The sequence below is a fragment of the Euprymna scolopes genome, chromosome 2 (assembly GCF_053919585.1).
Source record: "Euprymna scolopes isolate OS-2025 chromosome 2, ASM5391958v1, whole genome shotgun sequence".
NCBI classification, from domain to species: domain Eukaryota; kingdom Metazoa; phylum Mollusca; class Cephalopoda; order Sepiida; family Sepiolidae; genus Euprymna; species Euprymna scolopes.
In genome coordinates, this window is record NC_136483.1 from 29,274,332 (window position 1) to 29,289,070 (window position 14,739).

The 14,739-nt window shown below is 35.9% G+C and overlaps 1 protein-coding gene and 1 long non-coding RNA gene across 4 annotated transcripts in view; both read left to right on the forward strand.

The window, feature by feature from the left end:
• Positions 1-14,739, forward strand: part of LOC145290325 (uncharacterized) — a 266,500-nt gene that overhangs the window by 28,777 nt on the left and 222,984 nt on the right. The gene's annotated exons all lie outside the window — the stretch shown is intronic.
• On the forward strand, positions 10,472-14,478 carry LOC145241495 (uncharacterized). The gene is made up of 2 exons (XR_013862563.1): positions 10,472-11,395; positions 11,923-14,478. It is a non-coding gene; the product is annotated as an uncharacterized LOC145241495 (long non-coding RNA).

The following is a 14,739-nucleotide window of genomic DNA, read 5'->3' on the forward strand; positions in this document are numbered from 1 at the left end:
AAAAAGATAACATACAAAAAAGAGTCTGAAATCTAATAGGACCACACTGTCGGCAAAGCTCCGAGTGCTGTCTCATCACCGCAATGTCGTAGCCCTGTGTTTGTTTTGCAAGTACTTAAATAGAATGTGCTATTATTAACTTATACCATTTGTACCCCCTTTTACATGCATACTCTAAACTAAACCAACAAGCAGTAAGATCCGCCCCTTCACTGTTGTTCCTAGATGCCTGAAAGGCTTGTACTATAATACTGTCTTCACTCGGACTTTGGAATTCGCTCCCTGTTTCCTGCTTCCTTGACTGTACTAACCTGCCTAAGTTTAAATGAACAGACATCTCGCTGCTCAACTCTCAATAATCCCCTGTTAGACACAATCCTAAAAAGTATCCCCTTACGCTCCAAATGACAAATCATAACTTTTTCAATTCTTTTTTCTTTTTTTTTTTTACTACATTAATATTTGTTAATACACTGACAAAAACTTGAAGTTTATGTGTGCATTCATTAACAAGAACAGTGTAAGAAGAGAGGTTGGAGAGAATTTATCCACCAATAGAAACCCCGCTTTGACAAGTCTCTTCTGTCTAAAGCATTACAGCAGCTAGTGCAACACAGAACAGGATTGCTGAAAGTATATCTCCTTGCTTGACGCCCTTTTTGATGTTTACAGAGCGGCTAAACCCAAGGTCAGTGTTTATAAAAGCCTGTGATCCGTCGTAAAGTAATTTTAGAAGATTAATGTAGTTTTGTTGAATGCAAAGGAGATAGAATTAGAAATAAATCTAGAGAAAACAGAATGTACGTCTACAGCTAAATTACAGTTTAACCTAAACATGACCATTCAGAGTAAACCTATCAAACAGATCACCCAATTTATTTATTTATGGCATAAACTGACTTTCTCCCGTGATCACGAGACGACATTGAAACAGAATCGGGCTGGGTTGGGCGACTTTCCAAAAGCACAGCGCCATTTTAAAATCAAAAAGGTTGCCGATAACTGTTAAAGTAAAAGTTTGCTTAATTTATGTATTCCCAGTAGTTTTATATGGCATTGATTACATCACATGCACTAAGCAACTAGTCAGTCGTTTTGAGGTGTTTCAAAATCATGTAATGCGTTTGATTATGAGACATCACCTGATCGAAAACAACAAAATATCCACCTTTTTGTCAAACTACTTCCCTACCTCGTCTATTTGATAAAATCAAAAGTAAAAATCTTAAACTTTTTGTCAAACGATCAACCACTGATCCGTCAATGTTATGCTTTGAGAGTATGTTAGAAGGCAAAAGAGGCAGAAGAAAGCCAAGGAGTAAGGTGGAGAGAAACCAACTTGCCCTGGATCGGAAGAATGGCGAAAAATAAGTTACGTGGGTTCGCAATCCGCACCAAGTGGAAGATGCGACTGATGATTATATTTGTTAATAAAAACATGAAAAATATCGATTTCACCTTAAAGAAAAAGACAATATTTCATTAATTAATCAGGTCTAATAATAATTTAAATGAACACTGCCACAGTTTACATCAAATCATTTTGTATACGAATTGTTTGTCGATTAATGTATTTTGCATGTGTACACTGTGATTCATACTTTATATTTAACCACTCAACATGGGAATAATAGTAATTAAAAGGTTACATTATACTCCTTAAACAACTCTAATTCGAACCTCACTTCCGGATGCACTTAAAGTTTATAGTCAAGACCACCGGAACGTCTTAGATTGACTATGCATGTGTGTTTATAAAGATACAGATATCCTGAGAACTTTTGCAGGAGCATCGCTGCACACACACACACACACACACACACACACACACGCGCGCATATTATTATTATTATTATATGTATCGACTTTCAGCATTTACTTCGACAGAGCTCAATGCGTAAGTAGAGCTAGATAGTAAGTTTTAAAAAAAAATATGGCATCTAAGCTATGCGTAATTTTACGCGTCTCATCTTCATGAGGATTCATCAGGCTATGCATGGAATCGATATTGCTTCGAGTTTTTATATATCCCCGTGGTACTGGGTTTTCTAGTCGAGCAATCAGATTCTTTGTAATTCACACACCCACTTATCGTAACTAATGAGCGCGTGTTTCTCAGATAAGGGTTCACTTGACCTCTAATTCACCTGTTTCTTTGGGGGTGGGTCTACTTTTTTTCCAAAATCGGTTTTCTCTTTCTTTTGTGTTGGGAAGTGACCTAGTTTTAATCTGGATGTTTTTCGCTTATATTTTATTTTATTCTATTACATGTGCTTATGTGGTGTGAGTAACAAAGAATCTGATTGGTTAACCAACAAACCCAGTACCGCGGGAATATATAAAAACATAAAGCAACATCGATTCCATGCAGCAGCCTGATGAATCCTCAAGAGAATGATATACGGAAAAATTCTGTAAAGCTTAATTGCCATATATATTTTCAAAACTTATATATATAGGTTTTACTTGCGTTTTGCATTCAGTTTAGTTATTTCTGTCTTGGATATTTCTTACTTGCAGTCAATGAAGTTCCGACCCTTTGAAGTGTGTAACACGAGCATCTTCATCAGTTGCAGGATCTTCAAAGTTACAACGTGAATGTTTTAAATCTTTGATTATTGGATGTCTTCACAATCAATACCCTCTTAACTTTCGACTTGTAATTTTTAATGAAATGCTTCAGTCGCTTGTACGATAGACACACACACACACACACACACGCACACACACACATATATATATATATATTTTCAAGGAGGCTGCAACGTATAATTTAGAACCATTAAGCGAGAAAGAATCGTAAGGAGTGTTCGTGAACACGATTTTAATTGTAAAGCTAAGGCTTTCTGAATATAAGTTGCTAGATTTTTCTGCAATTTTAATATATTTTTCTTAAAATAAATTTACAAAAAGTGTTACAGTGTCTATATATAAATATATATTAAATATATTATATATATATTATAAAATACATTATACATATACGAGGGGCGTGCAATAAGTAATGCCCCTGACCCACTTCCCGTAGCAGTAGAGCAACGAAACTTGGCACAGTTATTAGTCTTTCTCTACATAGGAACCACCCAGAGTTATGCATTTCTCCCATCGTTTGATACAGCTCTGGAGACCGTTTTTGTAGAACACCCCAGGTTGGTCTTCCAACCATGACGTTACTTCAGAAATCAAGGCTGCATCATCTGGGAAATGCTTTCCTTTCAAAAACAACTTCATTTCTGGGAAGAGGTGAAAGTCAGAGGGTGCAAGGTCAAGAGAGTAGGGAGGATGGGGAAGGATTTCATAACCAAACGCCCCTGCTTCTGATCTGGCGACATGCGACTTGTAGACCGGAGCATTGTCCTGCAGGAGGAGGGTACCTTTGTTGATCTTGCCCCGCCTCCTGATTATGATAGCTTCCCTTAATTTTCTCAGAAGTGAAGCATAATAGGCTCATGTAATTGTGGTACCCTTTGCCAGGAAATCTGTCATCACTACTCCGTCCTGGTCCCAGAAGACTGTGAGTATGACCTTGCCATATATATATATTATGTAAAAGTGACTTTGTGAGTTTGTTCCCTGGAAACGTCTCGGTCGATTTTTTAATTTTATTTTCTACAAAGATACTTTATGTGACTGAAAGTGTTCTTACGATTAAAGAAGTTCGATTTTGATCAAAGTTAACACTTTTATACAACCTAACATCGCATGTGCATTTGAGAAATTTTATCACCGCACAAGTTGAAAAGCGCAGCCTATAAAATCAACTGTAGATTGTTTTATAAGGCAGTGATGCGATCAAAATAAATGTTTTTAAAGTACACTTGAGCCATGATACTTGACTTTTTGTATGTTTAACTTTAATTCAAATGATTATGTAAAAATCATTTCCTAAAATCAACAGTTCATACTTGGATAAGACAGGGGCGCGTTCCAAATGAATGTTTCTGCTTAGAGGACAATGCCGCCATGATAATTGACTTTTGCATTTTAAACTTTAAGCCATTATTTACAGCTTATATATCCTAATATATTTATATATATATATATATATATATATATATATATATATATATATATATATATATTAACTGGAAGCCGAAATGGATTCCTTCACAATTGAAAACAGCTAAAAAACTTGATTATATAAAAGCCTGCAAGGTAAGTTGTTTCTTTCAAAAAATTATATCTTCTGTTGTCTATTTGCTTCATGGCGAGTTTCTGTTACTGTTCTGGTAGTTATTTTTATCCTATAGAGATATGACTAGCCTGTTGACTTGCAGGAATAGATTTTCAATGGTGATTGGGAATTGATCAGTGACACCTGAAAAGACAGGAGACGTTGAGAAAGACCAAATGAACTCATCGGGGCAGCAACCCATAATAAGTTACAGTCATGGATAAAAAAATGTCCCCAAGATCTACTGAAAGGGGAGGAGGAGGATGGATAAAAAAGAAAAGACTCGGACATACCAACGGATTATGATTAAAGAACGTTCGAAATTCTCATGCGTCTGAGGACGAAAATTTAACTTCCAAAATGAAATGAAGATTCGTCGAAGCAAAATGAGATGTACCAGTCATCCAGTGACTCATATGTAGCGCTCTGATGTCTCAGGTAAAACGTCGGAAAGCCAAGGCCAGAACACAAGCCATATGCCAAAGATGAGCCAGTGGATGAGTTGAAACTTCCCAGAATCAAATTTCCACCGGCAGGCAGTTCGGAAGAATGGTGCATGCTTGACCATACAATAAGCAATGTACTACATAAAGAACTTGGTAGAAAGAAGTATGATAAACGGTTGAAAGAATGTTATATGCCGAATTTGCATTGAATTGTATGGTGAGAAAATGAAGTTAATTAAACCGCCAGTCAAGAAAAACAGATGACAACGAAAGATTGCAGATCTACGAAATAAAAAGATACATTTGAAACAGCTCCGCGTTTCAAATCCTAATAAAAAAAGAGGGGTTATCAAGGATCTAGAAAAACTTCAAAGATAAACATAGCTTTCTTAGCAAGGCGGAATACGCCAGGAAAAAACGATTGATACGGAGGAAAGATGCGAACGGTTCATTCAAGGACCATACATGTCCGAAATCTATTTGCCCAACCAAAATCAGGAGTATTAAAAACGGAATAACACGTCTTAGAAACTCATTTAAGACAAACATACTCTGACCATAATCGGCACATCCCACTGGAACAAAATAGTAGATTTATATAGCCAAAAATCCTTCACACGAAGTTTAACATGGTTATATTAACGCACGAAAAGGTAAAACGTGCTGTCAACAAAGCCAGAAATAAATTTGCACCGGGCCCGAATGGAATATCTTTTTTACTTTACAAATGATGCATTGAAGTGCTTAAATAGCTATATATAAACTTAAGGTTGGCATGGAAAACCCGTCATGTCAGTAATCAGTGGATGAAAGCAGACGGTGTTTTCATACCCACGGAACATTAACTATACTATAAATTTCGGCCAATCTCATTTCTGAATGTAGAAGAAAAATATTTTTGCAGTAATGACTTCAAGAATAACAAAATACCTGCTATTAAATAAATATATCAATATTCCCTGCACAAAAAAGGGGGTGTCTCTGGAATGGCAGTTTGTCTGAAACATGGGAGTATAGTATGGGAGGCTATACAAAGAGCAAAAACTAACATAGTTCCTTGGATGTCATATGTGCATCATCAAATGATTCAATTATCCCTTCACCACATCCCAGAGGGAATATGTAAAATCCTTGCAACGTTTTTCTATGGGGTTCGTATGCGAATTACCACAAATGATTACACGACAAACTGAGGCTTAAGGTGGGTATTGTAATGGTATGTACAGTATCACCTATACTCTTCGTTTTAGCGATACAAATAATTCTCAAAGCAGCAGGAAACAATGTAAACCTTACTACTTTAGGTGAAGAAAGCGAATTGACACCAGTGAAGACTTTCATGGACGATACTACGATCCTCACATCAAAAGAAACTGAGACCTACAAATTACTTAGTATTATGGATGAAATGATGGTCTAGTCTAGAATTACCTTCCAATCTAAGAAGTCCAGAAGCTTCTCTCTCTCGGAAAGGGAAAAGTACATCAAGATATCTGCTTTGCAGTAGGTAGTCAGAAAATTCCTAGTGTCTCAGAAGAACCGATAAAAAGTTTAGGAAGATGGTACGATAACACCTTGAAAGATTCCAAAACAGGTTGGTCACAATCAAAAACCATTGATGAGTCTAAAACTGATTGAAACCTGTCCACTGCAAGGTAAATACAAAGTATGGAGTCTTCAACACATGCTCATCACAATTCTGTTATGGATATGAAATAACTATGAGCGCAGTTGAGGCAATAGAAGCAAAAATCAGTAAACATACAAGAAAATGAATAGGTTTTCCTCCAGAATTATCCAATGAAGGCCTATATAGCAAACAATCTAACCTAAAATTACCGCTCAAGTCTATTGCAAGGAGTTCACAGCTGGGAAACTCAGGTTCCAGATGATGCTGGACAATTCCAATGACACCGTAGTAAAGATAGTGCAGCCCTCTCTTAAAACAAGGAGGAAGTGGGAAGTCCGAGACGTTATAAATAAGGCGAAAGAAAACCTACCTTCCAAAAAAAAAAAAAAATCATCGGGCCAACTCAGTCAAATAAATCTGGACTGGGGATGACCAGTATTCAAAGATGGTCTACGGATACACCCAAAAAAACGTCGAAATTTGGTCATTCAAAATTAGGAGCAAGGAGAACAGCAAAAGGATCGTAAAAGGTGTTCAACAGTCAGAGCAGGGATAATGGACAAACTGGGAAGAACCTATGCAAAGATCCATTACATGGAATGGAATTTGGTATTTGTCGCCACTAAGGTTGAGTTTCATAATACGCTCAACTTTCGACGTTCTTCTGTGAATGATTAACCTTACCAAGTGGAAGTAGGGGGATGATTCAACCTGTCCTTTATGCATAGAAACCCCGCAGACTATAGAATATTCTTAGTTCCTGCAGAGTTGCCTTTTCTAATGGCTAATATACGTGGTGGCACAACAGGGTACTGGAGGAACTGACCCAAATCACAATAAGTAATCGCATGAAGCCCGAAGCAGCTAACGTAAGCTACATTTTTTGCTGGGAGAGGAAAAATTTGAATCAAATCAAAGCGTATAATTGGCCCATTGCTAGTACCTAGCCAAAATATTCTTGGAATCGATGATTATTGGATAGTCGCCGCAGATTTCCCTGGCTGACAAAGTAATTACCCCAAAATTATAAGAGAAAAGTGGCAATGGCCAGACATTGTTCTCTCGTAAAGAACTTATCTTGATTGAATTGACTTTATGAGAGTCGAGTAGAAAAGCAATATCAATATAAGATAACCTTCATGGATAAGTTTTCTTTTTGGATCTTCTCTATATTGATCTAAAAAGAGAGCAGGCCCATGAAGGTTATGTTGCAATCCTTCTGAGATTAGAGCAAAGGGTTTTCTTACAGGCTCCCTATATCAACTTTTTAGCCAGCTTTGTATTAAAAGCCGAAAAAGAATCACAACCAGTAAACGCTTCATGGAGATAACCGAACAATGCGCAATGTGGCTCTGAGCCAAAGTGGAAAACCGCATGATAAAGTAGCAAGTGTCTACAGTGTAGTTATCTCTGTGAGTAGATTTATTTATTCATCTATTAAAGATTTTATTAATTTATTAATGTATTTTTTAATTTAATTTTTAATTTGTTTTATTTTATTTATTTTTTCCTTTTTTTATTTATTTTGATATGAGCGCGTCTTAGCGAATATGTTAGATGCAACCTTTGAACATTTAAACGACACACGCAAAAGCCGTTGCTCGTAACAGGAAACACTAAATTATTAAACATCATTTTTATTTTATTGAGCATTCATTCAAATGCAATGCAGATAGTCGCGCCTCAAATCCGTTAAGGAGAGTCGATACGCGAAAAAGTCGTAGAGAGGAAGGTTCCGAAACGGTACGTGTTCTCTGCTGACGACTCGATATTTGAAAAATGTCTTCCACGCGAATCTAAAAAAGCTAAAACTTTATATTGGCTACACGACGGCAACTCTCTCCCGATTATTAACATCACCCGTCAAACAATAACGCTATCCAACGCCTACTTATCTCACATAAAACGTATACGAAATATACCAACAAGTAATACTAAAATTAGGTACCAAAACAACTGGACACAAATACTAAAATTACTAGAATCAATACTAATTTAAAAAAAATTGCAGCCATTATTAACCGAATCTCATTCAATATCGGCACCAATAAATTAACCATATTCAACATTTAATAATAAAAAATATAATAATAATAAAATAATCAACTCTACCTCACCCTGCACTTATCCTTCCTCCCCAATACCCAACTTAGACAACTTAAATAAAATAAAATAAAATAAATAAGTGAATAAAACAAATTAATAAATTTCTATGAATACACTTAACTAAGCCTCAACAACAACTACTCCTGACGACGATCGAGATCACCAATCGAAAGCGCTTAAGCAAATGGCCAATGTACATGTAGAATAGAAAAAATGAAAACTCAGTTGTGTTCAACCGGACATGTCTAGAATATATATATATATATATATATATATATATATATATATATATATATATATATATGAGACGGACGATTACTGAATTATATAAACCCAGTAAAATTCGGAATACTACAAATAAGACATATATATATATATATATATATATATATATTGTGTGCGTGTGTGTGAGGATATTTTTAAACAAAAATTGCGATTCACTTTTTTTCTAAATATAAATATATTCTGACAGGATAATTCGATTTAGCCTGGAGTCGTAATTTTTGTAACATACCTAGATTATAACATAAATATAATAATAATGATAATGATAATAATAATGATAATAATAATATAATAATTATATCAACAATATAATAGTGTCATTTGAAACGTTTACACTCATTTTAAGACAAAATCAGAGTCAAAATACTTAACCTCTAATCAGGTTAGAATCATAATCCCTGCTTTTAAATATGGAGTGCTAACCAATTGGTGGACCGAATTAATAATAATAATGATAATTATATATATCTTACAATCGGATGTTAGTTAAATCCAGAATAGGCGGCATTCTTTTAATCGGTTTTTATTCTCTCTTTACCCGTTTCTACATTTCCCTCTGGATGGCAAAGATAAAAACCAAAAAGTAAAGCAAGCAATAAAGACTTTTTGTACCTTGTTAATATACAGATGAATAATGAAAAGGATTATCTTTGATTAAATTACTACTCAGTGATTTTTATAACGGTATTAGTATTTCTGGGCACGAGGGATAAATCTCCTTTGCTTTTCTTTATTTATGACTTAAACATATATTGATTCGGACTAAATATAAAACTCGATGAAATCGATTGAAAATGTTTTCAACGACATTTATTAATATTTGCTACAAATCACTAATGGAACTTTTTCTTTTTTTCAGGGAACTTATTTATTACAAACATAGAAAAAAAAATGTTTTTCTTTATATGTAAGACAAATGATAAATAGAAAACGAATAGTTTAGAAAGATGTGCATTTAATGCGCATGTAAGCATACATGTTTTTATATAAATTTCTGAGTGACATTTATTCGAGGAAATAATTCCTCTAAAATGAAGATCGAAAATATGAAAGCGAGTTTCTGTTTCTGAAAGATTTGTTGCATTAGCATTAAAGCACCGGGAGTCCACGCGGTGAAAGCAGTTGCTATATTGAATATCATTTCACGAAGCTGGATACTGGCTTCTATAAATGCAAACACGGTAAATATTCACAACATTTAATTTTACAAATCAATCACTCCGAGGTCGTGCGTATGACCTTCATAGTTTTGAGGCCCCATTTAGGGGTTATGAATAATATGGAGTTACCCCTTACTTACTATTGTTCTCAGGTCCACTTTGGTCCGATTAAAAAAAAATTACCGTTTTAGGGTATCTTGTGTTACCAGATCAAGTAGTCTGAAGATACTGGCTTCCTGGCTAAAAATTGATTATTTCCTTTCCCTTTTCAAAACATAATCATGTTCTGCAAAGTAAAAAAAACAATTTTCTTCTACAAAACAATAAAATCAAACTCCTTACTCTGACTATCTATTATTACAAAACGGCATATTTCTCATAACATAAGATCTTGTTCGACCAATCAAATCCTTTAATATATCTCTCGGTCGCCCCTTTCTCAATTTAAAATCTAGCATATTCTGGCGAGCGTATAAACATTACTTACCGCCGATAAGGACGAAAAGAAAAAGGGAACATGTTGAGTCCTTAATTCGGGCACAAAATTAAAATCTTCCGGTCTAATAACTCTGAACCATTGCAAAAATGTTAGCAATTTCCCCATTGTGATAATACCCTGAAATGGGTTTTTGGTAAATAATCTCATCCCAAACCTTTGTAGATGCCTTTCTTTTTTTTTCTTTTTTTTTTTTTTTTTTTTTTTTTTTGTCATGTGACTCGGATTCAATGGCAACTATTCCACCCACAATTCAAACCTCAATAACAGGCTGTGTCAAAATGCCCGTTACTCATCTCCGCTCTAGTAGGCGGGTGATTCTTGCATAAGTAAAATCTATTATCACCTGACTGACCGGTCAGGTCAACGAAGAGAGGTCGAGGGGAAGTAATTGTCGAATGTTTGAACTTAGGGGCTCTTTAAGGATGAATACGTGTCTTTACGGTTGGATGCTTCTTGGTAAATCGTTAGTGTCTCGCATGAACAGTTTCAAGATATGAAGTGTTTAAATCTTGAGTTTGCCTTTCGCCATTAATCTAACTTTTGCTGATTCCAGATTAGCTCTCCAAGTAAATATTTCTACATTTCTGATCGCTTTCTTTTGTTTTCTCTTTGTTTCTTCAACTTGATAGTTGCGTTAGATTCTAAACGTTCAGAGAGTGAGCCAGCTTCCAATATTCACCAACCTTTGAAAAAGAGCGAAAGTGTTGAGATTTGGTTGAGAACTAATTTTTTTATTACTCGATATTACTTCGGTATTTACTTGAACAGTACGAAATAAACGAGTAGAGTTAGGTAGCAGTATAAAATATACTTATAGCCAATAAGCTATATCCTCTTTCTAAAAAAAAAGCGCTGCGAGTCTATCTTTGGTCTATCTTCATTTTCATGGCAGCTACTCGACTGAGCTTTAATCTTTGGCATTCCTGTAAAACTTCTGCAATACTTGTCTAGCAACAACTGTCAGCAATAAAACTACTTAAAACTAAACGGAAATTTCATGAGAAAAGTTTCTTTCCTAGAAATGCCAGTTTGTGGAACACAATACTGTGAGGCTGCTTCGCAGCTGACTATGAGATGGTCGTTTTCAAGTCTAATGTAAATAAGTTTTTGTTGAGCAGTCGGCTTAAATAATTAATCTCTGCCATTACTGATCATCACGGTGTTGTCTCACCGTCTACCTGACACTCATTGACTCTTATCCTCGAGTGGCCTCTACACTTTGATAAACGCTGACCTCTCAAATAAAAAAAGCTACACAGAAACGTTTGTGCTTAATCATGTGAATATTTTACAAAGACGCAGCAGAGTGGAGCTCAGTCGAGCACCTTTCGTGGGAATAACAATAGATTTGCACTTCTTCGTGGTGTATTGCTGACTGTTTAACAATTAAACTCGCAGACTACTGAAACGAAACAGTCGTGTTTTATCCCTGCTTAATGGGTTTGCTTGTCTAACCACATCAAAAAGGTGTGATACAGCTAAATAGTCTGCTTGTGGATAATTATAAGATTTAGTTTTTTTTCTTAATTTTGCGAAATTTTTCTTCCTCTTTCCCAATTATGCCGTTCTTTCGAAATTCTAGAAAATCTATAACATTTTCTCTTGATCTCTCATTTTAAAAGCGATTCTTATATCCAAACTAGCAGGAAGACCCGACGTTGTCCGGAAATGAATGAGGACGGGCGAATGTTCTACCCTCCTATACTTTTATTGTCATCGGAATCGGTCAAATCGATTGATTGGCTACTTTTGTTACGGACCCCGAAAGGAAGCTTCATAGGCCTCCTCGCAGTGAGTTAGTCCACAATGCATTCTAGTCTATATTGCACAGTAGAGAATCTACTCTTGATTTTATAAAGTTATTTGTAAATAATGGCTTCAGTTAGTTTTAAATGTTAAAGTCAAGTATCATGGTTCAATTGTGACCTAAACAAAAATATTCATTTCGAATGCTCCCCCATCTTATAAAAGAGTCTATATTTGATTTTATATTCAATGTCTTTTCACTCGAATGCATTATATGATATCAGGTTGTATAAAAGTGTTAACATTGGTCAAAATTGGACTTCTTTCTTCGGATTTTTTCGGTTATCTATTTTCGATACTTATCAGACGCATTCCGATACAAACCCTACGTAAGAACACTCCCAGACTTATCATATACCTTCGTGCGAAATTTAAATAAAAGTCAGCCCAGCCGTTTCCGAATCTATATGGAACGAACTCACACACACACACACGCATATACACACAGACAAAGCCTCTTTTTATATAATAGTAGAAATAGCAACCGAGCCAATTAAGAAATGGACATATATGGGCAACACTGTTCAGGTTATCCATTTGCATTTCTCGATTCGTGCATCGTTGGGGAAGAAAGTGAATCAATATCACCAGGAATAACTTAGAAAATGACATTGGTGGATAATATTTAATTTCTCTTTTCTCTCTTTTTCAATGTTATTAAGTGTCCCCTTTGTAGGGGGATATTTGCCCAAAATTGTCGGCCACATAATTTAAATAAAAAAGTATACAATGTATGTAACGAAATTATATTACGTGCATGCAAAAATACTCCACAATTGGGATCGTGGCCGAATTGTTACCGAATCGGCAGGCCGAGTTAAAATTAGACTTATTTAATAAATAGCATAGGTACCCGGCGTTACCCGGGTGTTTGGAGGTGTGTGTTGAGCAAAAAAAAAAAAAAAAGCGGTAGTAGGAAGGCAGGCTCGAACCTGTACCGCGAAGGAGAAAAAAAGAACGTGAAATAAAAACGTGACGTCTTTGCTGTTACGGCTACCGCCAAACCGTAGGTTTTAATTAAGGCTAGACAATTGAAAAGAGGGGATGAATTTCGAAAATATCGGCGAAAAAACAACCCCTTCCTGTAGAAAAGGGCTCAGCTGAGGGTGAAGAAATTTATGTTTTTAGCCAACTTTTCAGTATTTGTCGTCTGAAGGGTCGAGCCTCCAAACGATAATGATCTTGTGAAAATCCGTCGCCTCAGTCGAAAGGTTAGGCAGACATGCAAACATGCATACATACATTTATATATTGGTAGCTCAAATTTTCGACCCCAACCGATTAAAAAGCTTGCCCTATCTCTGAATACCCTTTATGTAAAATGTCAAATGTTTAGACCAGAAATTGTCTTTAGTAATTTTGTAGAGATCGCATGGTCAAATTTTTTTTTTCTTTAACTTTAACCCCTATTATAACTCCGTTGGGTTCAAAACAAGTTATTAAATTAGATCCATGTCCAAGAAACCTATATCTAAAAGTTCAAGTGTTTAGACCCAAAATTGGCGGAGGTGTTTGGTAGGGTTCTCAAAGGTCAAATCGTTGAACTTTGACCTCTTAACAGCCAAATTTCTGGCTGAAAACGGATTACAAAGAATTTTCCAAATCTCACTACTCTGTATATCAAATTTTGAGTCTGTAGACTGAAAGTTGACGGAGTTATTGTGTAGGGAAATGTACATACATACAGACAGACAGACACTTTCACTTTTAAAGGTACTAGCATTTCAGCCCGGCGTTGCCCGGGTGTTTGGAGGTGTATGTTGAGCAAAAAAAAAGCGGTAGTAGGAAGGCAGGCTTGAACCCGTATCGCAAAGGAGGAAAAGAATTGGAAAAAACCTGACGTCTTTGCTGTTACGGCTACCGCCAAACAGGAAGTGGCGTAGGTTTTGATTAAGGCTAGACAATCGAAAGGAGAGGATGATTTTCGAAAATATCGGCGGAGAAAGTGACCCCCCCTATAGAAAAGTGGTCAGTTAAAGTTGAAAATATTAATATTTTTAGCCAAATTTTCGATATTTGTGGTCTGAAAGGTCGAGCTTCAAAACGATACTGATCTTGTGAAAATCTGTCGCCTCTGTCGAAAGGTTAGGCAGACATGCAAACATACATACATGCATACATTTATATATTGGTAACTTAAATTTTCGACCCAAACCGATTAAAAAGCTTGCCCTATCTCTGAATACTCTTTATGTAAAACTAGCGGGGGATACCCGGCGTTGCCCGGGTGTTTTTGGGTGGGTGTGGTCGGGCGGGGGTGGAGGTGTTAATGAAAACCTAAGAATAAGCGAAGTAAAAAAGAAAACAGGAAAACGAACGTTAAAAAAAATCTGAAAAACACGTGAAATATGGCTTAAATAACACTGCTTCAATATTAACATTTAAAAAAAAAGACATCTCACACCACGATTCGAACTCAAAACGTTTAGATAATGAGGCCGCGCTCTAAGCAACTTAGCTAAGACGACGTTGCCGAAATTGTGTCGCTTTTTCAAATATTTAAAGTAAATCAGGTTACGACGTCGTATGACGCATGCGTAGAAGCGAACTCTTCATGAGAGGACAGCTTTTGGCGACCCCCGCCCTGTAGAAAACTACTGATTTCATGGTGAAGGAATTAACGTTTTTTGGCG